We start from the raw sequence: 8,216 nt of genomic DNA, 5'->3' as shown, positions 1-8,216 counted from the left end.
AGGGGGGGAAGGGAGTTCTAGATTTCCACTACCCTTTGTACAAAAGTGCTTTCTGACATCACCGCTGAACGGCCTAGCTCTAATTTTAAGGTTACAGCCCCTTTGTTCTGGACTCTCCCCACCAGAGGAAAGAGTTTCTCTCTACCCTATCAAATCCTTTAGTCACCTTAAACACCTCAATTAGATCACCCCTTAATAGAAACATAGAAGATAGGAGCAGGAGTAGGCCATTCGGCCCCTCGAGCCTGCTCCGCCATTCAATGAGATCATGGCTGATCATCCAAACTCAGTACCCTGTCCCTGCTTTCTCACCATATCCCTTGATCCTGTTAGCCTTAAGAAATATATCCAACTCCGTCTTGAATATATTTAATGTTCTATACTCAAGGGAATACAAGCCTAGTCTATGCAACCTCTCCTCATAATTTAGCCCTGGCATCATTCTGGTGAATCTATGCTGCTCCCCCTCCCCTGGGCAATACATCCTTCCTGAGGTGCGGTGTACTCTAAATGGGGTCTAACCAGAGCTTTATATAACTGTAACACAACTTCCACCCCTTCCTATTCCAGCCTCCAGCCCCCCCCCCCCGCCCCCTCCAGAGATAAAGACCAGCATTCTATTAGCCTTTTTAATTCAATCCGTACATGTGTTGGGGCTCCGCCAGACCCTTCACTCCACAGTGCTGCAAATGAGCAGTGGAACTGGGCTCCCCTTCGCAGCACCGTTGAACTGACTAGCAATGGATATTTGTGTTGGGTTCAGTGAATGGGGAAAATCTTGTGTGTCATTCTTAATATCGTCAAAATACATGTTATCTGAGTTGGAAGGTTGTGGTTTCACTGCATGTTTACTTGTTGGAATTTTATTTCATGTACTGTGGAGAAGCTACACCTTGAATTATGTTTGTGCATTGATTGTAGCGATAGCATTGTTTTTTTTTAAAGTTCTCTATTTGAATTCAGCGTATACTGTATAACGTAGCATACAAGACTAGAAATTTAGGTCGCTGGAGATTAATTGCAGCATTTAATGTGAGTAACCGCTGCCTCTTCTCCATGGGACTGTCCTCAATTGGTTCCACTCCTACCTGTGCCCCTCCACATTCACCTCGAGTACCTGAAGGCCCCTGTCCTTTTCCTCTTTTTAAAAAAAAAAAAAAATATATATATATATTTTGCCCCATGGCACCATTGTAGGTTGGCAGCTTCCACGTGTGCATACAATGACACTCCGCTCTACTTCACCTCCCTTGACCTCACAAGCTCCTCCCAATTGTCAGAACTGCACATGACGTCAAGTCGTACCAGAACCTCCTCCACTTGAACGCTGGGGGAAAACCCAAAGACGTCATATTCGGCTCCCATACAACCTCTGCTGCCTCCCCCATTACGTCCCTTGCTGGGTGCTCACTCGGGCTGAAGCAGACAGTGTTGTGTCTTGGTGTCCTGTTTGACCCCGAGCTCCGTTTCAAACCCCATACCCTATCCATGACCAAAACCACTCGCTTCCACCACAGCAACATTGCCTGCCTCTGCCTCTACCCCACCCCCACTGCTGCTGAAACTTTAATTCATGCTTTTGTTATCTGCTTGTCTTCACCCCCACTCCCCATGCCCTTCTTTTCTGGCTTTCTGACTCTGCCCTGCTCAAACCTGCTCTTGTTCAAAACTCTGCCGCCCATATCCTTTTCTGCTTAATTGGCACGCCTCTCCTCAACTTGCTTTCTGTCCTCCGCTGCACTGAATTCAGAATCCTTGACTTTGTCTACTGATCACTCTGTAGATTTGCCTCACCTCCCACTATCTCTGCAACCAACGCCAGCCCCAAGTCCCGCCACATGGCCTACAGTTCTGAGACTGTCGCTTCTATGCATCAACCCCTGCCCCACAGAACTTACTTTCTCTTATCTCGATTCTATTTATTTCTTCCCTCGTCCACCAACCTCCGCAACTCTTCTGGCGCCCTCCGCCACTTTAACCAATTCTAGTCCTTGGCCCTAAGTGTCTCTCGCTCTGACGTTCATCCACTCTACACCTCCATCCCCACCAAGACAGCCTGCGGGCCACTTTGTCTCTGAACAGCCACTCAACCAGTCTCCCTCCGCCTGACTGAACTTGGTCTCACCTTGAAGAACTTTTCCTTTAGTTCCAGTGACTTCCTCCAAATAAAAGGTGTCGCTATGTGAATCCACATCGGCCCTAGCAATGCCTGACTCTTTGTAGGATATGTTGAACACACTTTGTTCTAGTCCTACTACAATCCCTTCCCTGACCTCCTCTTCCAGTACATAAATGACTGTGTGTTGGTTCTGCTTCCCATTCTTGCCACAAGCTGGGGAATTTTATTAATTTTGCTTCGAACTTCCATTCCTCCCTTGCCTTCGCAAGGTCCATCTCTGACTCTTCCCTTCCCGTCATTGACTTCTCTCACTCGGGATAAACTGTCCACTGATATCTACTACAAGCCCACTGACTCCCATAGTTACCTTGATGTACTTCTTCCCACCTCGCTTCCTGTAAAGATTCCATTCCAGTATCTCCGTCTCTGTCGCATCTGCTCTGACGATGACATCTTCCATACGAAAGGTTCCAAAATGTCGTCTTTCCTCAGCCGAGGATTCCCTTTCACCGTAGTAGATACCTTAACTGTGTGTCTGTTCCATTTCCATCCTCACCCCTTCTACACTGTCCCAGAATCCCCCCCTGCCCCTCCCCACCAACCTTCATCTTCCAGCCCATCAGCTTCTCTATTCGATGGATCATCCTCCACCTCCAACGCAAGGTCCCACCAGCAAACTCACCTTCCCCTCCCCTCCCCATTCTGAAGGGACCGTTTCCTCTGACACCCTGGTCCAGTCCTCCATCAATCCTCACCACTGCTCTGCATGCCCCTGGCACCTTCCCATGCAGGCTCGGGAGATGCAGCACCTTCCATATCACTGTCCAGGGTCTCACTGGAAATAACCCAGGTACATGCATCATCTTGCTCATTGCTTACACTGAGTATTCCAATTTCTGGACCCTTCTGCACACAGGCCAGCACTTGGCATGCTGCATCATGTAAGTGCCAGGATATTATGTGGTACTTTCTATTTGAGGACATGGGAATACCCAGTGTGTATAACCTGCTTCTTGTCAGTGAGGTGACTACTTAATGCATTCTTTCAATCCAATGGGCAGATATAATATTGTAAACCTCCCTCTGGTTGTTCCAATAATGTAGTAACCATAACCTCAGAAGGCCATCCTCTACTGCATTAGTAGGAATTTGTCATTGCCCACCATGACTTTTATGACCTTTTGAGTGAGATTGCTAGGTTTTAGTTAAGGTATGAAACGTTTTGTTCTCTGGTTCTACAGTTACTTAAAAAAACATTTTGACTTGGATCATTGCATCTGGCACAAAGAGGAAGCTCTAATCCATCACTTTGGCCAAGATCCTGAGATGAACAAATAGTGAGCCAACCTATGCCCTTTTTGGACTCTTCTCTTCGCCCCGCCCCGCACCCCCCCTTGTCCGAAGCTGAAGCCGTATTGGTAACGGTGATTTTTATTTGGTGTAAGTAAGACTTAATGGCCTGGAATTTGCAATCCTGGTGACGGCGAACTGGCAGTGTTCGCCTTTTGAGACTGACCGCAACTTCAGGATTTAGCGCATGCGCAGGCTAACGCAGAAATCCTGAAGTTGTGGTTTGTCACTCACTGCTCCTCCACAGGCTGCGACCCCGCCCCCCCCCCCCCCCCCCCCCCCCAACACACAGCCGGCAATCGGTGCAATCACTCAAATGAGGGAAACTGCTGAAAACTTCGGCTCTTCCGCAGTCAGTACGCTGTTAAAAACCCCATTAAAAGTTAGACCCTAAGGGATTAGGTGTAACTGGGGTTTGAACAGCGTGTTGACTGCTAAACAAAGGTTATGGCCCTGAAAAACTCATGTTAATTTTGTGCAGTGTCAAATTTATCCATTTTAACAATTAAAAATTTTAAGAAACTTCGCCCAAAAAAAAAAAAGTTTTTTCATCTTTATTTCAGGTTTACCTTTTCCCCACGAGAGCCCCAATCTTTGTTTTGCTCCCTAACACAGAGATCACGGGATCTTTGCGCGAAGCTTAGTACAGGGCCAGCGGCGAATGCATAAGAGATTAGCGTGCAAAATTAAGGCACATGGGATTGGGGGCAAGGTATTCACTTGGATAGAGAACTGGTTGGCGGACAGAAAGCAAAGAGTTGGAACAAACGGGTCGTTTTCCAAGTGGCAGGCAGTAACTAGTGGGGTACCGCAAGGATCGGTCCTAGGACCCCAGCTGTTCACAATATATATTAATGATCTGACGAGGGAATTGGATGTAATATCTCCAAATTTGCAGATGACACAAAGCTGGGTGGGAGGGTATGCTGTGAGGAGGATGTCGTGAAACTCCAGTACGATTTGGACAGGTTGGGTGATTGGGCAGAAACATGGCAGATGCACTATAATATGGATAAATGTGAAGTTATCCACTTTGGCAAAAACAGGAAAGATTATTATTTGAATGGCAATAGATTGGGAGAAGGGGAAGTGCAAAGAGACCTGGGTGTTCTTGTGCACCAGTCGCTGAAGGTATGCATGCAGGTGCAGCAGGCGGTTAAGAAGGCAAATGGTATGTTGGCCTTCGTAGCAAGAGGGTTCGAGTACAGGAACAAGGATGTCTTGCTGCAGTTGTACAGGGCCGTGGTGAGACCGCACCTTGAGTACTGTGTGCAGTTTTGGTCGCCTTATCTGAGGAAGGACGTTCTTGCCATGGAAGGAGTGCAGCGAAGATTCACCAGGCTGATACCTGGGATGGCAGGAATGACATATGAGGAGAGATTGTGTCGAATTGGGCTTATACTCACTGGAGTTTAGAAGATTGATGGGGGATCTCATCGAAACCTATAAAATTCTGTCAGGCCTGGACAGACTAGATGCAGGAAGGATGTTTCTGATGGCTGGGGAGTCCAGAACCAGGGGTCATAGTCTAAGGATAAGGGGTAAGCCATTTAGGACTGAAATGAGGGAATTTCTTCACCCAGAGAGTGGTGAACCTGTGGAATTCTCTGCCACAGAGGGTGGTGGAGGCCAGTTCATTAAATATATTCAAGAAGGAGTTGGATATATTTCTTAAGGCTAAAGGGATCAAGGAATATGGGGAGAAGGCAGGGACAGGGTACTGAATTTGTATGATCAACCATGATCTCATTGAATGGTGGAGCAGGCTCGAAGGGCCGAATGGCCTACTCCTGCTCCTATCTTCTATGTTTCTATGACTGCAAATTCTGGACCAATACATTACAGTAACATAGAAACATAGAAGATAGGAGCAGGAGTAGGCCATTCGGTCCCTCGAGCCTGCTCCGCCATTCAATTCGATCATGGCTGATCATCCAAATTCAGTACCCTGTCCCTGCTTTCTCCCCATATCCATTTAGCCTTAAGAAAGATATCTTACTCCTTCTTGAATATATTTAATGAATTGGCCTCAACTGCCTTTTGTGGTAGAGAATTCCACAGGTTCACCACTCTGGGTGAAGAAATTCCTCCTAATCTCTGTCCTAAATGGCTTACCCCTTATCCTTAGACTGTGACCCCTGGTTCTGGACTCCTCCGCCATCAGGAACATCCTCCCTGCATCTAGTCTGTCTAGTCCTGTTAGAATTTTATAAGTTTCAATGAGATCCCCTCTCATTCTTCTAAACTCCAGCGACGATAAGCCCAATCGACCCAATCTCTCCTCGTATGCCATTCCTGCCATCCCAGGTATCAGTCTGGTGAATCTTCGCTGCACTCCCGCCATGGCAAGAACATCCTTCCTCAGATAAGGCGATCAAAACTGCACACAATACTCAAGGTGCGGTCTCGCCAAGGCCATGTACAACTGCAGCAAGACATCCTTGCTCCTGTACTCGAATCCTCTCGCTATGAAGGCCAACATACCATTTGCCGCCTTAACCGCCTGCTGCACCTGCATGCTTACCTTCAGCGACTGGTGCACAAGGGCACCCAGGTCTTGTTGCACTTCCCTTCTCCCAATCTATTGCCGTTCAGATAATAATCTGCCTTCCTGTTTTTGCCACCAAAGTATTTGAGCCGCTGTTTTACAGTTGAGAATTATATTACCCTCGTGGTCCTGGGCTAGAAGCTGTGACCCTCTGTTCCACATTCCTTCTACAGTTTGTCCTCGTTTACCCTCCAGGTGTTCGCTGTTGAATCTTCTACACCTACACCGAGCGTGCTTCCACTGGTTATACCTCACAAACAGGCACTTGCAGCCAAATTCGTCCGATCACGTTTTCTCTCATACTCCCTATCCCAATCATATTGATGATAAAGATGGTGGGCCCCTCTTATCCCTGCCTCCAGCCTCCTCCTCACGAGCTTCTATTGCCTTTCGATTAATGGCCCACCCTGCAGACCCTGAAACTAACAGCCTTACCGACTGTAATCGAGTCTCGAAACGTTGTCCTTGTTCCTATTTTAATTTAGAGGAATGAATGTAACTGTGGCCTATCAAAGCTAAGAGAGTAATGTCTACCAAGGCCCAATGTTATAAAGTAATCAGTGGTTGTAGATTGGGCAAAGAAATAGACAGCATACTCGTTAGATTGAAAAAGCCTATTATCAACTGTCACAGTTTAAGGTTAACCTGCTGTTACAAGCAAACTGCAATTCTTAAATTCTTTCGGACTGGTTTCACCAAATACCTTTTGTGGGCAGCACAGTGCATTGGAGCAGGTAATTCCAGAGTAGGATTATGGGGCAGAAGTTCAAAGTAGTAAAATGCAAATTTAGGATTGCTGTCAGGAAATTCTTCACACACAGAGTGATCAGTAGAAAGATTTGCATTTATATAGCGCCTTTTGTGACCTCTCACCTCCCAAAGCGGTTTATGACAACAACAACTTATATTTATATAGTGCTTTTAACATAGTAAAATGTCCCAAGGTGCTGCACAGGAGTATTTTACGACAAAAATTTTTGACACCGAGCCACATGAGAAATTAGGGCAGGCAACCAAAAGCTTGGTTAACGCGATAGGTTTTACGGAGCATCTTAAAGGTGGAAAAAGAGATTTAGGCAGAGCTTCGGGCCTAAGCAACAGACAGCACGGCCACCAAAGGTTGAGCGATTATAATCAGGGATGCTCAAGAGGACATAATTAGAGGGTGGTGGCGGATGGTTGTTGGGCTGAAGGAGATTACAGAGATAGGGAGGGGCGAGGCCATGGAGGGATTTGAAAGCAAGGATGAGAATTTTAAAATCGAGGCGCTGCTTAACCGGGAGCCAATGTCGGGCAGCGAGCACAGGGAAGATGGGACTAGGGTGGAATGTGGGAGGCCAGCCAGGAGTGCATTGGAATAGTCAAGTCCAGAGGTAACAAATGCATTGATGAGGGTTTCAGCAGTGGATGAGCTGAGGCAAGGGCGGAGACGGGCAATGTTATGGAAGTGGAAATAGGCGGTCTTAGTTATGTTGTGGATATGTGGTTGGAAGCTCATTTCAGGGTCAAATATGACACCAAGGGTGCGAACAGTGTGGTTCAGCCTCAGACAAATGTTAGGGAGAGGATGGAGTCAGTGGCTGGGGAACGGAGTTTGTGGCGGAGACCGAAAACAATGGCTTCGGTCTTCCCAATATTTAATTGGAGAAAATTTTTGCTCAATGAAGTACTTTTGAAGAGTAGTCACTGTTGTGACGTAGGAAACGCACCAGCTAATATGCACACAGCAAGATCCCACAAACAGCAATGACCAGATAACGTTTTTCATTGATGTCGATTGAGAGAGAAATATTGACCAGGACACGGGGGGTAGAACTCCCCTGCTGTGCTTAGAAATAGTGCCATGCGACCTTTTACGCCCACCTGAGAGAGCAGATGGGGCCTCGGTTTACCGTCATATCCGAAAGGCGGCACCTCGGACAGTGCAGCACTCCCTGATCACTACACTGGAATGTCAGCCGAGATTATGACTTGAACCCACAACCTTCTGAGGTGAGAGTGCTACCGACAGAGCCATGGTTGACACCACTGAATGAAATAGACTATGAGGAAGAGCAGCGGAGGTGACAACCCTGGACGCACCTAAGAAACAGCTGGGTGCTTAAATGGGGTGTGGGGGGGGGTGGAAGTTAGGATCTCCTAGATGGATGAATTAAGATGGGCTGAACGGCCTCCCTCATCCGGAATTGTCTTTTGTTG

This window comes from Somniosus microcephalus, chromosome 15 (assembly GCF_052327205.1).
Source record: "Somniosus microcephalus isolate GS21.2 chromosome 15, FLI_Smic_1.0, whole genome shotgun sequence".
Taxonomy (NCBI): domain Eukaryota; kingdom Metazoa; phylum Chordata; class Chondrichthyes; order Squaliformes; family Somniosidae; genus Somniosus; species Somniosus microcephalus.
Note: the sequence above shows the minus strand (reverse complement) of the source record.